The following is a 17,693-nucleotide window of genomic DNA, read 5'->3' as shown; positions in this document are numbered from 1 at the left end:
GCCTGGGGGAGGCAGCATTATACACAGGGATGCCTGGGGGGGCTGCATTATACACACGAAGGCCTGGGGGAGGCTGTATTATACACAGGGAGGCCTGGGGTAGGCTGCATTATACGCAGGGAGGCCTAGGAGAGGCTACATTATACACAGGGAGACCTGGGGGAGGCTGCATTATACACAGAAAGGCCTGGGGGAGGCTGCATTATACACAGGGATGCCTGGGGGGGCTGCATTATACACAGGGAGGCCTGGGGGAGGCTGCATTATACACAGAAAGGCCTGGGGGAGGCTGCATTATACACAGGGATGCCTGGGGGGCTGTATTATACACAGAGAGGCCTGGGGGAGGATGCATTATACACAGGGCGACCTGGTAGATGCTGCATTATACACAGGGAGGCCTGGGGTGGCTGCATTATACAAAATGAAGGACACCTTATACATGGACTATAGAGGTGCATTTACATGGAGGAGTATGGGGCTGCATAATACAATATGAAGGTTTATGGGACTGCATTATAATACATATAGGACTATGCGGGCTACATTATAATATATGGAGGACTATGGAGGCTACCTTATATATGGACTATGGGGGTGCATTATAAAACATTGAGGACTATGTGGTGCAGTGTAATATATGGAGAACTATGGGGTGAATAATAATACATGGAGAACTATGGGAAATGCATTATAATACATGGAGGACTATGGGGGTGCATTCTATTTATATATAGGGTTATGTGGGACCCTTTATACTATGTGGGGGCCATTATAGTATTTGAAGAACTATATACGAGGGGGAACAAAGATACAAGCATGGGATGCAAACGTTTTGTGCTGAGGGAAAAAGGCTCTTTCCCTCAGCACCCAGCTTTTGCCATGCTCTGATATGGGAAAGCTGGTTGCTGAGGGAAAGATGCATAGCAGAGCATGGGAAAGCTGGGTGCCGAGGACAAGATGGATATCAGAACATAGGAGAGCTGGGTGCCAATGACAAGATGCATATCAGAACATAGGAAAGCTGGGTGCTGATAGAGGGATTTTAGATCATGGGAAACCTGGGTGCTGGGGGTAAGAGCCAAGTGTCAGCATGATTATAATGTACCACAAATGTCAGTGTCATCCCGTATCCCAAGTGTCAGTGTACGTGGAGGGGGGGCCGTTTACGAACTTTGCACCGGGGCCCATCATTCTCTAGTTACGCCACTGGTCACTGGTAAATGTAACCTACCTTATCTAAGCATGTGGGGTGTGTGACATGGTCAGGGACATCCTGTTTAATTTATGAAGGAGAGACTCCGAAACTCACAAAGCCTATGCGAACAATGCAGAACTGGCAAAAATGAAAAGGAAGAGGGACTCCGATACACCCTATATTAGACATAAAGGAGGACCTCATACACATTCTGTTAAAACTGTTAGGCAGTGGGACTCCTAGACTCATAAAGCCTATCCATTAAGTGCAAGGACTGCCAAAAATGAAACGGAGGGACTGCAATACATCCTGAAAGACACGTAGAGGAGGGCCCCAGAATTTTTTTTTCACATATTTAAGGAGTAGGAATCCTGGTTGTGGCGAGCAGGAGTGGACCACAGGGGGGACAGAGGCTTAAGCCCCTTCTGGGTATATGCCAGAGCCTTTGATAGTGACAATGGGCTTGGCTGCTGGTAGACACCAGGTGCCACTCCCAGGGAAATGTCCATGACTGTGGCAGCTGACACCAAGGGCAGGGAGGAGCTCAGGGATGGACTGGTAGAGTTACTAGTGCAGGCAAGACAGGTGATGCGGACTGGACAAGCTAAGGCAGGCAGGCACGGAGGGTGTGGCAGGTATAGACAGGTTTGAGAAGGCAGCACAGGGACAGGTAACAGAAACAGGATACATGGACCTGACAACTAGCTAGGAAGTGGTGAACTGACTAAACTAAACACATTGCGCAGGCATCTCCTCTAAGGGTAGGATGCCTTAAGTATCTAGTGCCTCTAAGGCAGGAGGGGTAACCTCCAGCCTGCGGACTGTATGTGGCTCCCAATGACGTTTTCTGCGGTCCCCGGGCAGATTCACGAAGCCACAGTGCTTGGGCCAGCCGCGGCGTCTTGCTGGCTGCTGGCCCTTTAAATCCACATGTGCACTGCAAGGACGCACATTCAGCGTTCGCTACTGAACGCTGCATGCGTATATCATTGGGTCCTCACGCTGGCCAGTGTGCTCAAAACCTTTGTGGGTGGGGGCAATGAGGAAGGAAGGAGCAATGTACCTGCGGCTGCTGGCAATGAGGAAGGAAGGAGGTGGGAAGATTGTCACAGCCGCTCATCTCCACCCCTCCGCTTCTATTGGGCGGCCGCTTAGTGACGCCGCTGTGACGCCGAACGAACCTCCCCCTTAGAAAGGAAGCGGTTCGCCGGTCACAGCGACGTCGCTAGGCAGGTAAGTACGTATGACGGGTGTAAGCGATGTTTTGCGCCACAGGCAGCGATTTGCCCGTGACGCACAACTGACGGGGGCGGGTGCTTTCACCAGCGACATCGCTAGCGATGTCGCTGTGTGTAAAGCCCACTTTAATGTTTGGGACACCACCTGTGGGTTGCGGTTAGTAATGGAGAACCGCTGCTGCTTAACGTGGGTACTCCCAGGGATGGTAGTAGTGGCAGCTATGGTGGTAGGCCCTCCGCAGGTAGGGCTGTGCCTGGGAGATGTATGGTGTATAATGATGGAGACCACACCAGGTTAACTTTAACAGTCTCTACTCACATGGACCCTTGGCTTGCTGGTTCCAGTCCCAGGTGTATCAGTGCCAATGTAGTGATCCAGGTTGCTCTATCCCCGGCACTCTAGATTGAGTCCCCATAGCGTGGAACGTTTGGGAACCCCGACTGTCCCTTTTGGGGTACAGTCTCATTCTCCTTCGGGGAGGTAAGTGTCCGAACCCCGATCCTAGTTTACTGCTGATGCCCCCGCATTATTTGGTTCGATGAACTCTGTGAAGGTGTCCTCACTGTGCAGGTATTTGCAAAACCGTTTGAAAATTGACATTTGATCTAGGGCCCTGTGCCCCGTGCGTGCTCAGGTCCCAGCAGTATCTCGGTACCCGTCCTGGTGACTTCTCTCCTGTGCCCCCGGGGTCACGGTTACACGGACCCAGCTCAGGCACGTCCGCACACCTCTCCTGTGTGCTCCCCTCTTCTCGACTGCTCTTTGACTCTCTAACCTCTCCCACCAGGCTGGCTATACTCAGGGACTCGTTCCCTTAGCGACCATCCCCTTACACGGTTAACCCTTTATGCCCAGTGTGAAGAGGAGAACTAGAATATAAGATGTGTGTTGGTGGAATCAGCACTGCTACTCCAGGTCCCAGGGGGTAGGCCCTGCATCTCCTAGAGGATGCAGTTCCTCGTAGTGCCCTGAAGTTCTCAGCGGCGCTACGTTCCCCCTTGGTTAAACACAGCACGTCCTCAGGCTGTAACAAGAAGAGTTTTTATTTAACCGAAAGAAAGAAGTAAAATGTTACTGCATTTTAACAGTCTTCCCACGCAGGGGAGGCAATACACTTGAATGTTGCAATGAGCAATCCCCCACATCAACCCACCACCCAAAAAGGTCCTGGTTCCCCAAAACCCTTGAGGAGGCAGGCCACCGATCCCATTGGTGCCCAGGTCTGGGCCTTCTCTATCCCAGACCTTTCCTCCAACCTTCCTCTCAGTGGTGGTGGGATTAATGTCCTGATGTTGCAGAGGACTACTCTGGTAGGCACCTTAGGTGCAACTATATACAAAGAGCACAAGTTCGTGCTGCCTGCTACCAGTCCTGAAGCCATGGTCCATTTTTAATAACAATATTAACTGGTGGAAAATCAGGTTACTTTCCCGGAATGATTCAGCATTTTTCAAACATTTTTAAATGACTAGCAGCAATAACAATTATATCGTCAACATTAACAACTGTATATTTCACTTAGGGTTTTACTTTCTGTACCTAAGTGGGGGTTGGCCAAAATTGCTACGGACTGACCTGCATAACTCTGGGCCTTCATCTAACCCCTGTTGTGTTCTGATGTCTAAAGCAGCTGTTTCCCTACTATTTGCAGGTGGACTAGGCAGTTGTCTACGTGTTTTTCGTAAGCCTACTGGTGTATAGTCTGCAAGTTCTTCTGGAACTGGTTCCTCCTCCACTTGTGGAAATGTAAGGACTGGCACAATGACAGCTCCATTATACTGAGGCCAGTTTTCTGGAAAGTCTCCTAAGGTAGTACTGATCACCTTTTCCTTCTTTTCTTCGATTTGAGGTGGATCTGGTACATCTTCTCTTAGTTTCAGTGGTTTTGGATATTTCTTCAAGTGGTCACGTGAGACAGTAGATGTGGTTCTTCCCTGATCCTTGCTGATTAGGCAGGTCTTCTGGTTATCAAGATTTGAAGGTAGTACAACATAAGGTTCTTTTTCCCAGTGGTCATCAAGTTTGTGGAGTCTTCTTTTTCTTTTGAGAACTGTTTCTCCAGGCGTGAGAGGATTAGCTTGTGCTTTCTTGTTGAAGTCTTTTTCTTGTTTCTCTCGACTGCGGTTCAAGTTCTGCTCAACATAGTCTTGAATTTTTCTATATTGGGCTTGACAGTGAGCGTCCCAGTCTTCACTTGATGGGCTGATTTCTGGAATTTCGACCTCCATTTCGAGAGCTACTGGTAGCCTCCCAGGTCTCGCTCTCAAGAGGTATGCAGGGGTGCACTTTGTGGAACTTAATGGGATGTTGTTATGCATATCCACCAAATCAGGTAACTTCTCAGGCCACAAGTTTCTCTCCTCTAGTGGCAGGGTTTTCAGCAGATTGATGACAAGGTGGTTCATCTTCTCACACATCCCATTTGTTTGTGCATGGTAGGGTGTAGTACGTATCTTCTTGCACCCATACAGATTACAGAATTCTTTGAAGATGTCAGCTTCGAAAGCAGGGCCTCTGTCTGTCAACACTTGTTCTGGGTATCCAGGAGGTCTGCAAAAATGGGCTTGGAAGGCTTTGGCTGCGGTTCTTGCTGTTAAGTCTTTGAAAGGTACCACCACCAGGAATCTGGAGTAGTGATCCACTATTGTCAGAGCATAGGTGTAACCTGTTCTACTGGGTGCCAGCTTGACGTGATCCAGGGCAACAATTTCCAAGGGTTGCTTGGTGACTATGGACTGAAGCGGTGCCTTTTGACGGTTACTATCCTGTCTTCTCAGGGTACTGGGACCACAACTTCTGCACCATTTTTCTATGGTGGCTCTCATGTCAATCCAATTGAACCAATCACACAGTGAGGCTCCCAGCTTCTTCCAGCCAAAGTGGTGAGGTTTCGGCATGGCTTTCCCCGATGAAGATACAATCGACCTCTGTCTTTCCACATTTCTGAGTCTCTCGTGGGGCTCCAGGACCCAGATGTGAGCCTGGTTGGACTATCAGCTCTTTGATCAGCTTGATGGCAGGATCATCGTCTTGCATCTCTCTCCACCCGTGGTGAGGCAGGGGATCTAATGTGGCTTCTTGCCGCATGCTGTAGGGTTGATGGTCTCCTAAGTCACTAGGGCGGTGAAAGGCTGGCAACTCAATTTCTTCTAGTTCGTCTTCATCTGTCCCTTCATCAGACAGGTGAGGCATCCTGGATAATGCATCTGCATTGGCATTCTTGTGACCAGCTCCTTACTTGATGGTGAAGTTGTAATTCGCCAGTCTTGCCACCCAGCGTTGCTCCAGGGCACCCAGCTTTGCAGTTTCCAAATGGGACAGAGGATTGTTGTCAGTGTACACAGTGAATTTGGCGGTTGCCAGGTAGTGCTTGAACCTTCCAGCCACTGCCCAGACCAGTGCCAGGAACTCCAGCTTGAATGAGCTGTAATTTTCGGGATTCCTCTCAGTAGGACGGAGCTTCCTGCTTGCGTAGGCAATCACTCTTTCTTTGCCACTCTGTACTTGGGATAGTACAGCTCCCAATCCCACGTTACTGGCAGGTATTCAGGACACGCCAGAATCTCATCTCCTGTCAGGGCCACCTTCATCTGTATAAAGGAGTTCTCTTCCTCTTCACCCCCATGTGAATGGTGAGCTAGGAGTCTTGCCTTTCTGGGTCTGGCCTACCAAGAGCTCTTGCAAGGGTGCAACCATCTTTGTATACCCCTTCAGAAACCTCTGGTAGTACCCCACTAGGCCCAGGAACTGACGCACTTCCTTGACGGTAGTTGGTCTAGGCCAGTTCTTGATAGCTGTTATTTTTTCAGGGTCGGGGGCAACTCCCTCAGCGCTGACCACATGTCCCAGGTACTGGACCTTATTCTTCAGTAGATGACATGTGGACGGCTTTAGCTTGATCCCATACTTTGCCAAGGCTTCAAATACTTCTGCCAGGTGCTCCAGATGTTCTTCGTAAGTTTTTGAATACACGATCACATCATCAAGGTATAGCAGGATGGTCTCGAAGTTGCGATGGCCCAGGCAACATTCCATCAGCCTCGGGAACGTTCCTGGGGCGTTGCACAATCCAAACAGCATGCTGTTGAATTCACACAGGCCTATGGGAGTGGCGAAGGCAGTATTCTCCTGATCTTCTTCAGCAACTGAGACCTGCCAGTAGCCACTGGTTAAGTCTAGGGTAGAGAAATAGTTAGCAGCCTTCAATGCAGCCAGCAATTCTTCAAAACGGGGCAATGCATAGGCATCTTTATGAGTGATCTTGTTGATCTGTGTATAGTCCACACACATCCTCATGGTGCCATCTTTCTTCTTAACCACAACCAGTGGAGCTGCCCAGGGGCTGCAACTATCTCGGATGACCCCTGCCTCCTTCATGTTCCTCAACATTTCCTTGGCACATTGATAGTGTGTGGGTGGTATAGGCTTGTATCTCTCCTTGATGAGTGAATGGTTGGCTGTGGGTATGTGATGTTGTACCCCTTTTATTCTCCCAAAGTCTAGTGGATGTTTGCTGAAGACCTTCTCTTACTCTTGCACTACCCAGTAGACTCTCTGTTTATGATCTGAAGGTGTAGAGTCAGTACCTACATGCAGTTCTTGGCACCAACCCTCTAGCTGACCCTGGGGCTTGTCATGTTCTGTTTGCTCCCGTGAGATTGTGGATTCTGCTGCCTGGATAGACTCCTCAGTGACAATAATTTGGCAATGGTGGCATACCTGGGCAATTTGGTCTCTTCATCACCATAATTCAACACTCGCACGGGCACCCTCCCCTTACGGAAATCCACTACCCCCCTACCTGTCAAAACAGTGGGCCAATGCTCAGAATGTAGTGGCTCTACTACCGCCTGGTAGTCCTGTCAGCTAAGGCCTATGGCCACCCGACATCATATCATCATTTCTTTTCTCGGGTATATTACAAGATGACCAGCATCTATGACCCTTACACTGCCAATTTCACCACATGACAAGTTTACCTGTTGTCTTTGCAGGAGGGCTCGGATCTCTCTTTGCAGAACCCTCTGCTGCCCAGCGCCTGCAGTCTCAGCAATCTGTTGGAGCAAAAACAACACTTCTCCCAAGCAATTTTCAGTGTGCCCAGAATCATTTTAGGATTTTTATCACTAGCATCATTTTCTACAACAATCAGTCCTTGTTTTGCGGTTAAGAATGGAGAACCACCGCTGCTCAACGTGTGTACTCCCAAAGATGGTGGTAGGCCCTCCGCAGGTAGGGCTGTGCCTGGGAGATGTATGGTGTATGATGATGGAGACTACACCAGGTTAACTTTAACAGTCTCTACTCACATGGACCCTCGGCTTGCTGGTTCCGGTCCCAGGAGTATCAGTGCCAATGTAGTGACCCAGGTTGCTTTATCACCGGCACTCTCTGTACATTGAGTCCCCGTAGCATGGAGCGTTTGGGAAGCCCGACTGTACCTTTTGGGGTACAGTCTCCTCTGTACGGCGGGCAGTGCAGACCCTTAGGGGAGGTAAGTGTCCGAACCCCGATCCTAGTTTATTGCTCATGCTCCCGGGTTATTTGGTTCGATGAAGTCCGTGAAGGTGTCCTCACCGTGCAGGTATTTGCCAAACCATTTGAAACTTGACATTTGACCTAGGGCCCTGTGCACTGTGCGTGCTCAGGTCCCAGCGGTATCTCGGTACCCATCCTGGCGATCTCTCTGCTGTGCGCCGCGGTCACCGTTACACGGACCCAGCTCAGGCACGTCTGCACACCTCTCCTGTGTGCTCCCCTCTTCTCGACTGCTCTCTGACCCCTCCCACCAGGCTGGGTATACCCAGGGACTCGTTCCCATGGTGATCATCCCCTTACATGGTTAACCCTTTATGCCCAGTGTCGAGAGGAGAATTAGGATTTTAGATGTGTGTTGGTGGAATCGCCACTGCTACTCCAGGTCCCAGGGGGTAGGTACTGCATCCCCTAGAGGATGCAGTTCCTTGTAGTGCCCTGAGGTTCTCAGGGGCGCTACACAGAAACCCCCCCAGGTAGAAAGATAAGGTGCAAGAGTGAAATGAAAATTATTGCACTGTACCCAAAAAGCAGCAATGTTACACAAAAAGATCAATGTAAACAATATGTAATCAAGCTACACCAAAGTAATATCCTGCAGTAATTGACCTTAGGGCTATAATAACATAAGCTTCAAATGTAAACAAGCCATACCAGGGTACTACCGTGCACCAAATATAAACAATCACTATTGAGGTGCTGATGTGCAATGGTAAATAGTAAAGTCAGTGGAGCATTCTAACCAAACGGCCCCTGCTGTCAATTATAACTGGTATTACCTTATACTAGGCGGGGAGAGCACAACATGCCAACACATTACCCCAAAAATACCACTCTCTTCCTTCAATTTTCTGTTTTATTCTAAATGGCATTGTCTGTTTTTTCTGTGTGTAACCATCATTCAATGGAGAAAATAGGATCTGTGTCACATGGACGCTGCAAGTGCACAGTTTACTCTGTGTTTAAAAGCTGCCCTGCCTATATTTACTGTGGCCCGCCTAGATTTTCATTATTTATTTTATTTGCTTATTTGGTGTTATTCATTTTGTCAGTGCTTTACATCAGCATAATTGTGACAGTTGGGGCTTCTAATCTAAATTCCCTATCAATATGTCTTACAAGTTTGAGAAGAAACCAGAATGTTGGAAAAACCTGAGGAGAGCATAGATTTCTTGCAGATGTTGTCCTTTATGGGATTGAACCTAGGACCCTAATGCTGCAAGGCTTCATAGCAGACTCTGACCATTGTCCCACACTTAGGAGGGTGAATAACACAAGTCTATTCTTGCTATTTGAGACTAGAGATGAGCGAACACGTGGACGTTCAATTCGGCGAGTTCAGCTGAACTCTAGGCAAAGTTCTGTACTGGACCCAGGCTTGACCTGCACCCCGATTGAAGTCACTACTTGGGCAGTTCGGGTCTCCTCCCACATGCAACCAGCCATAAACAAATGACTTCCAGGGGCGGGTAGGTGAGATTTTTCCCTTTTTTTTTTGCTGCACACTCTAGCCAATAATGCTGTTGTTACTCCAGGGCGAGATGTTCTAACAATGCAAGTGGCTCACACTGGGTTCAGCACCAAGTGAACCTGAGCACAGTGATGCTTGCGCAAGTGGTTTGCATACGTAAAGCACCCGAACTATGTTTTATTTATAAAGTGAGTCTTTGGTTGGAACACCGAACTTCTGGTTAGCTTATCTCTAATTGAGACCAATGTAGTATGTGGTTATTAAACTGCAGCTTGTGCTGTTTCCGGGCATATACTGTTTGTGTGCTGTTGTGGTGTCCTGAGAGATGGAGCGTTGATTCTATAAATCAGGGGTGGGGAACCTTTTTAATGCCGAGGGCCATTTGGAATTTTCTACCAACCTTCGGGGGCCGCACAAAACTATCAACTTAAAATTACCCTGCTATACTTAGTCAAACAATTAACTCATCATGGCGGCTGAAGCTTCTTGTTTTTGGTGCGGCTATATTATTCAATATTGATCTTATTGCTTCTCACAACTGTTTTGCCACGTTTGTGTCAGCTGGGACTGCTGTAAATACATCACAGGAGATGCTGAGGGCATATACATCACAGGAGATGCTGAGGGCATATACATCACAGGAGATGCTGAGGGCATATACATCACAGGAGATGCTGAGGGCATATACATCACAGGAGATGCTGAGGGCATATACATCACAGGAGATGCTGAGGGCATATACATCACTGGGGAGGGCTGGAAGGAATATACATTGCTGGGAGGACTAGACATCACTGGGGAGGGCTGGGAGGACTAGACATCACTGGGGAGGGCTAGGAGGACTAGACATCACTGGGGAGGGCTGGGAGGACTAGACATCACTGTGGAGGGCTGGGAGGACTAGACATCACTGGGGAGGGCTGGGAGGACTAGACATCACTGGGGAGGGCTAGGAGGACTAGACATCACTGGGGAGGGCTGGGAGGACTAGACATCACTGTGGAGGGCTGGGAGGACTAGACATCACTGGGGAGGGCTGGGAGGACTAGACATCACTGTGGAGGGCTGGGAGGACTAGACATCACTGTGGAGGACTGGGAGGACTAGACATCACTGGGGAGGGCTGGGAGGACTAGACATCACTGGGGAGGGCTGGGAGGACTAGACATCACTGGGGAGGGCTGGGAAGACTAGACATCACTGGGGAGGGCTGGGAAGACTAGACATCACTGGGAAGGGCTGGGAGGACTAGACATCACTGGGGAGGGCTGGGAGGACTAGACATCACTGGGGAGGGCTTGGAGGACTAGACATCACTGGGGAGGGCTTGGAGGACTAGACATCACTGGGGAGGGCTGGGAGGACTAGACATCACTGGGGAGGGCTGCGAGGACTAGACATCACTGTGGAGGGCTGCGAGGACTAGACATCACTGGGGAGGGCTGCGAGGACTAGACATCACTGGGGAGGGCTGCGAGGACTAGACATCACTGGGGAGGGCTGCGAGGACTAGACATCACTGGGGAGGGCTGGGAGGACTAGACATCACTGGGGAGGGCTGGGAGGACTAGACATCACTGGGGAGGGCTGCGAGGACTAGACATCACTGGGGAGGGCTGGGAGGACTAGACATCACTGTGGAGGACTGGGAGGACTAGACATCACTGGGGAGGGCTGCGAGGACTAGACATCACTGGGGAGGGCTGGGAGGACTAGACATCACTGGGGAGGGCTGGGAGGACTAGACATCACTGGGGAGGGCTGCGAGGACTAGACATCACTGGGGAGGGCTGCGAGGACTAGACATCACTGGGGAGGGCTGCGAGGACTAGACATCACTGGGGAGGACTGCGAGGACTAGACATCACTGGGGAGGATTATATATCACTGGGGAGGATTATATATCACTGGGGAGGATTATATATCACTGGGGAGGATTATATATCACTGGGGAGGATTATATATCACTGGGGAGGATTATATATCACTTGGGAGGGCTGGGAGAAATATAAGGACATTGCTAGGGGTTCTGACATACCAGGGGGGCACAGGCAGCAGTGTGGAGGCCGCAGGGGCATAGGCAGCAGTGTGGAGGCGACAGGGGCACAGGCTGCCGTGGGGAGGCCACAGGGGGACAGGCTGCCGTGGGGAGGCCACAGGGGGACAGGCTGCCGTGGGGGAGAGTGAGGAGCACAGGCTGCCGTGGGGGAGAGTGAGGAGGATGAGACGCTGCACGGAGCACAGGCTGCAGTGGGGATGTGCAGGGGCACACACAGGCATGGGAGCACAAACACACCTGTCGGACGCTGAGGTAGTAGCTTCTCTTCTGTGGAAAAAGAGCGAGTTGAGCGCTTACTCCACCCACAAAGTACGTCCTCACGCTAGCATGAGGACGTAAGCCATACAGGGTTTAAAGGGCCAGCAGCAAGCAAGACGCTGCTGCCTCCCGAGCTCTGTGGACTGTGGAATGTGCCCGGGGGCCGCAGAAAAGGTCATGGCGGGCCGCATACGGCCCGCGGGCTGGAGGTTCCCCACCCCTGCTATAAATGATAGTATCTAGCTCTAGGCATTCAGCTCCTGGTGTAAACTCCTGGTAAGGAGCACGTCCTGGTTTCTCTTTCTGATTTCACTGCTGACTAAACATTTGTTTGCCCAAAATATCCTAATGATTCCATTATCAAAATTCTTCAAACCATGTAGTTCAATAATTTGGGGATATTCATTCAACTTGCTGCCGGTCTTGCTGATTTTGGCTTTGATGACCACAGCATGACCTAGCATGTTGTTATCAGTCATTCTCTTTTAGGCTATGTGCGCACGTTGCGTAAATTCATGCAGTTACGCTGCGCTTTGCAGCGCAGCGTAACTGCATGCGTCCTGCGTCCCCTGCACAGTCTATGGAGATTGTGCAGGGGCCGTGCGCACGTGGCGTCTCAGAGCGCAGCGCTTCGGCTACTGCCGAAGCGCTGCGCAAAAAGAAGTGACATGTCACTTCTTTCCTGCGCTTTGCCGGCAGCTCCTGCTCTGTCTATGGCAGGAGCTGCAGGCAGAGCGCATGGAATCGGCGCTCACTACGGACATTTCTGCAGCGATCTAAAGCGCACATGTGCTCTTCAGATCGCTGCAGAAATTTCTGCAGGGCTAGTACGCAACGTGCGCACATAGCCTTAGTTTGTAAAAATATATACGGTATGTTTTTTTATGTATACTTTCTGTCTCATTTTAACCAATAACCCTTTTGAATTTGGGATATCCTTTATAAAATGATTTAACGATCATCAGCAAAGTGAATATTCATTTATGAAGCATAAATATTTGTTCCAGATTCCATTCATAGTAAAAAAGAAATTGGACCCTAAGTGTATTTAATTACAATTTATGAAAGAATTATGTGGTGAGTCTCAGAGGGCATCATAGTTATGGTTAATCTAATGCAATGAGTACAAGGTAAAATATTTGAATTGCTACATGTAATTTGAAACTACATAATTGACATAATTAACATTGACATTGTCTAAACATACAGAACACATAAAGGAAAAAAGGCAAGTTCGAAGCATTGATTCTGTAATTTAAAGAGGACCTTGGCTTTCACCAGTGCTAGTATATTAAACTGGCCGCATGATGGAACGGTGGCTGCAGAGGTGAATAACATTTTTTGGGGTAATTTCTCGTCTCTATTGTGGAGATATTAGCTTATAAAGCTGAGAGAGTCTAATTTTCACTAAGGCCAAGAGGTATTCAGCAGAAATTAGTCTTTGGGAGCATTGACTTTTTCCCCTTCTTGACGTTGTTCAATCATAAGCAGAAGCTCATGCAGGGAAAAAGTTGAACACACATCCAATAATTCGAAGACCCGCTTTTACTGGGTAAGTCATTTAAAGTTAACCTGTCATTTCCCAAACACTATTAGCCTGCAGATAAGTGGTTAATTTGCCGTTTAAAGAGAACATATCACCAGATTTGTCCCCTGTAAGCTGCAGCCACCACCAATAAGTTCATATATAGCATTTTAGATTACTGTATATAAGTGCCCAGGCTGCTTTGTATAACATAAAAACATCTTTTATTATACTGTCATGGGTGTGTCACAGGTGACAGACAGTCCTGTGGTGTCCGGCTATAGAAGATCACAGCGTTTGGCTGCACAAACTACTCCCTGACCTTCTATCATTCCTGCTTGGTTTTCATCATTTTCCCTTTAGGACCCTGGGGTTTTGCTCAGCCTGTCAGCTGCTGTTCATCAGTACTTTCCTTATTTATATACACCATTACTTCCCATTACTCGGTGCTGGTGATATTTGATAAATCTTTATCAAGTCTTCAGTACAAGTAGAAGATCAGAGCTGTATCCTGAGCAAGCAATCTGCTCTAAGCTATGGTTGGAGTGTGTTCTTCCCTTTGAGCATTGTTGCCTGCTCATGACTGTTCAGCATTTTATAGAACACACCCCACTTGAACACACCCCATTGAAAGCTGTCTGCTATACCCACTTAAGCTGCTTTCACACATCCGGCTGTAGCAGTGCGGCACAATCCGGCGCTGCTGAAAAAACGAAACCGTTTTTTTTGCCGCCGGTTTCGTTTTTTTCCAGCATTGGTGCCGCATTGTGCCGCATGGGCTTGCATTCCATCTGTTTTTTGCCGCATGCGGCAGATTTAGCCGATGCGGCAGCCGGATGGAATGTTCCCTGGCACGTTTTTTGCTCCGGCAAAAAAAAACACATCGCGCCGCATCAAGCCAATGCGGCGCATTTTTCAATGCATCCCTATGGACGCCGGATGCGGCGTGATGTGGCAAACACCGCATCCGGCCGCCGCATGCGATTTTGTCCACTGCGCATGCTCAGTAGCATGCCACAAGCGGCAAAAACCGGACGGGACGCTTGTAAAAAGCTTATGCAAAGGATGCGGTGTTTTCACCGCATCCGTTGCATAGGTTTCACAGCCGGATTGAGCCGCACCGGATGTGTGAAAGCAGCCTTACACTTAACTTTAACTCATTAGATACCAAATATTTCATTACTCAACAAAGAGGCGTATTAAGAAAAAAAAAACCTTTATATTCCGCTCTGCAGCCACTATTACATTACCGTACCAGGTTCAACATGAAAAATGTGGTGAAATGTCTTCTTTAAATTCAGTGAACACCAAATGTGGGCATACTCAGGGTTGTCAGTTTATCACTTTTAGACATTACTACTGTACTTTACTCTACCTTTCTGTTGAGTGTTGACAGCATGTGTCTACTGCAGTCATTCCTAGAAGGGGTGGAGGACCCTTTTAGCTCAATATACATTTTTGATTTATCCTCCTGTCTGCTTTTCTAGCTAAATAGTATTTGAAATGTCTGTATACCTGGCCTTAGTTGTTTACCATGGGGAGCTTGTATCAGACACTGTCTGCTTTATTGCAGCTGTGTATGTTTTACTCCTAAAATTCTGCCGTTTTTCATTGGAAACCTGATTTGAAAGGATGGTCAGGGATTATGTGTCACCAATCACTGGTCTAAGGCAGGCTTTTCACGCTGCGACATCGGTAACAATGTGTTACCGATGCTGCAGCGATAGTCCCGCCCCCGTCGCACGTGCAATATCTAGTGAAAGCTGCCGTAGCGATTATTATCGCTACGGCAGTTTCACACACACATACCTGCCGTGCGACGTCCCTCTGGCCGGCGACCCGCCTCCTTCCTAAGGGGGCGGGTCGTGCGGCGTCACAGCGACGTCACACGGCAGGCGGCCAATTGAAGTGGAGGGGCAGAGATGAGCAGGATGTAAACATCCCGCCTACCTCCGTCCTTCTCATTGCAGCCGGGAGGCAGGTAAGGTGATGTTCCTCGCTCCTGCGGCTTTACACACAGAGATGTGTGCTGCCGCAGGAGCGAGGAACAACATCGCACCTGTCGCTGCACCGGCATTATGGAAATGTCAGAGGCTGCAGCGATGATACGATAACGACGCTTTTGCGCTCGTTCATCATATGAAAAAGGCTTTACACGTTGCGATATCGACTGCGACGCCGGATGCGCGTCACTTTCGATTTGACCCCATCGACATCGCACGTGCAATGTCGCAATGTGCAAAGCCGCCCTAAGGCTGGTCGCAGTTTACTTCTCCTTACCCTGCTTTCCTATATTAACAATACTCATTCTATACACAGACACAGGGAGAGATCTGTCAGTTTACGTGAGCAGGAGGCAGAGAACCACCATAGCCCTGCCGTGCTCTAGGTATCCAAGATGCATAGTCCCCAGCTGACTTAAAGTCAAAGTTAATTTGCTATGAAATCTGCAGTGTTTCAGAATAAAACATATATGGCGGCAATACCGCAGCCGGTATCTGATATGTGCGGCAGTGGTTCAGGCTGTATGAATCTACTGTTAGGGTCCCTTTAAGTCATCAAGCCAGTGTTACGGTTTCTAGAACCAGGTTCCATCGCCATTATTGTATGTTCTCTAATAGGAAGCATGTTCTGGAAATGTATGGAAAATTACCTTAATGAGAAGACTAGCTGAGACACAGTCTGTACAATTTACTTTACAAGTGATACTAAAAATTCTGCAATCATAATTTCACAGTTTGCGCTGACTTTGAAGAGCTAATTAAACGATAAGGAGTGGACACGTGCCAGTATTACAAAGGAACAAAGAGTAATTAGGCAAATTAGAAAGCCATTTTTCCTTTTTTTATTCTGTTATTATTGCTGATTAACAGCAGGCATTTTTCTTCTGTTTATTTACCTAACACTTATTAAAAGACTGATGCAGCACAGATACAGAAGTGTACAAGGTACAAGTTATTATATTGCAATACACTTAATATCATCTGTTTAGGGTGTATAGACTCGAGGGGGGAGGCACCTTTCAGTGAACTGCAAAAAAACAGTTTTTACATTGGCCGTTCAATTACATAGCTACAGACCATTGCAAATGCAATCACAGGCTGTAACTTAACAGTGAACGTTTATGTTTTCATACAATTTTGTTTGTTTTTTTATACAACTTAGATTAAAAATGTTATGCTTATTACACACTTTCTATCACACCCAGTGTATATACAGAGAAGTGGGCTGGCCTTCTGGATAAAATAAGTAGTCCGCTAATCCCCTTCACTCATTGCTCTGGTCACATGCAGAGAAATCTGTGTCCTGTCTCATGCACAGGCCAAGATGCATGATGACAATGTTACCGAGTGTTAGGGGTACCTGGTTTCTATGGAATCTGTCAGAAGGTTTTTTCTACCTCATCTGAGAACAGCATGATGTAGGAAAAGAGACTCTGAAACCAATGATGTATCACTTAGTTTACTTGGTGAAGCAGTTGTGAAACAATCAGTTTTTAGATTTAGCATCCAACAGAGCTGAGAAAGCTTATGTCACGTTATGTGACAGATTGGGAGGGTGACTGAACGGGAGGCCCCTGCGCTTACCCTCAAGCTAAGGGGTACCTTAGGCTATCCCTCAACCCAGAGGTACACTTGAAGGTAGCAAGGTCTGAGCCCCAAGCCTATTCCTGTCTCCTGTTCTATCCCTAATGGTATGAGCCTCTCCACACCCACCACCCAAGAGGTGGGGACAGGACAGAAGCTTCCAGATCCCACCAACAAGTAAAGACAGGGGGTATAACAGAAATGCATGCACAACAGCAACCAACAATAGGGGACTACGAATGTTGAACAGGAACAACAAAGGATAAAGGAAGGTGACAATACAACAAGTAACTTCTACTCAACCAAACAGCAGATGACAGCAGCAGCTCCCAGAACACATCCTTCCACCTTCAGACCAAGCTTCAGCTTGATCCCTGAATAACCGGCGCCCTCTGTTGGAAGAAGAGGGCTTTTATCCAGGCCGGAAGTGGTAATCAGTGGGAACAGCTGATAACCACTGTGGAGTCTGCTGCTGCAACACAAACTGACATTAACTCTATATGTGCCAAAGGAAAGAAAAAACATATTTAAACAACATTGTCTCAGAAGGCAAAGAAACAATGGCCCTGAGCCTGTCACAAGACACACAGCTAACCCCACCCACATCAGGCTTTCTATGTACAATGTCTATAGACAGTGAGCTGCTTATCACAGGAGGGGATGGAGACAGAGTAGGTCTCATGGGCTGATGTAGCTCATGTAGTCCAAGCAATGATAAGGTTCTGTTGCTACAACAGTCTTAGCAAGTAAACAGCACAGAGCTTGATAGGAGACACATCTCTCAATTCTGTATTTTTTACACTACAGCATGTTGTCTTCAG

The 17,693-nt window shown here is 48.3% G+C and overlaps 1 protein-coding gene across 1 annotated transcript in view; it reads left to right on the top strand.

The window, feature by feature from the left end:
* The window catches only part of C5H10orf53 (chromosome 5 C10orf53 homolog), a 37,533-nt gene that overhangs the window by 11,562 nt on the left and 8,278 nt on the right, over positions 1-17,693 (top strand). The window lies entirely within an intron of this gene.

Source organism: Anomaloglossus baeobatrachus, chromosome 5, assembly GCF_048569485.1.
Source record: "Anomaloglossus baeobatrachus isolate aAnoBae1 chromosome 5, aAnoBae1.hap1, whole genome shotgun sequence".
NCBI classification, from domain to species: domain Eukaryota; kingdom Metazoa; phylum Chordata; class Amphibia; order Anura; family Aromobatidae; genus Anomaloglossus; species Anomaloglossus baeobatrachus.
The sequence above is the reverse complement of the archived record's forward strand: the minus strand, read 5'-3'. Positions and strand labels throughout refer to the sequence as shown.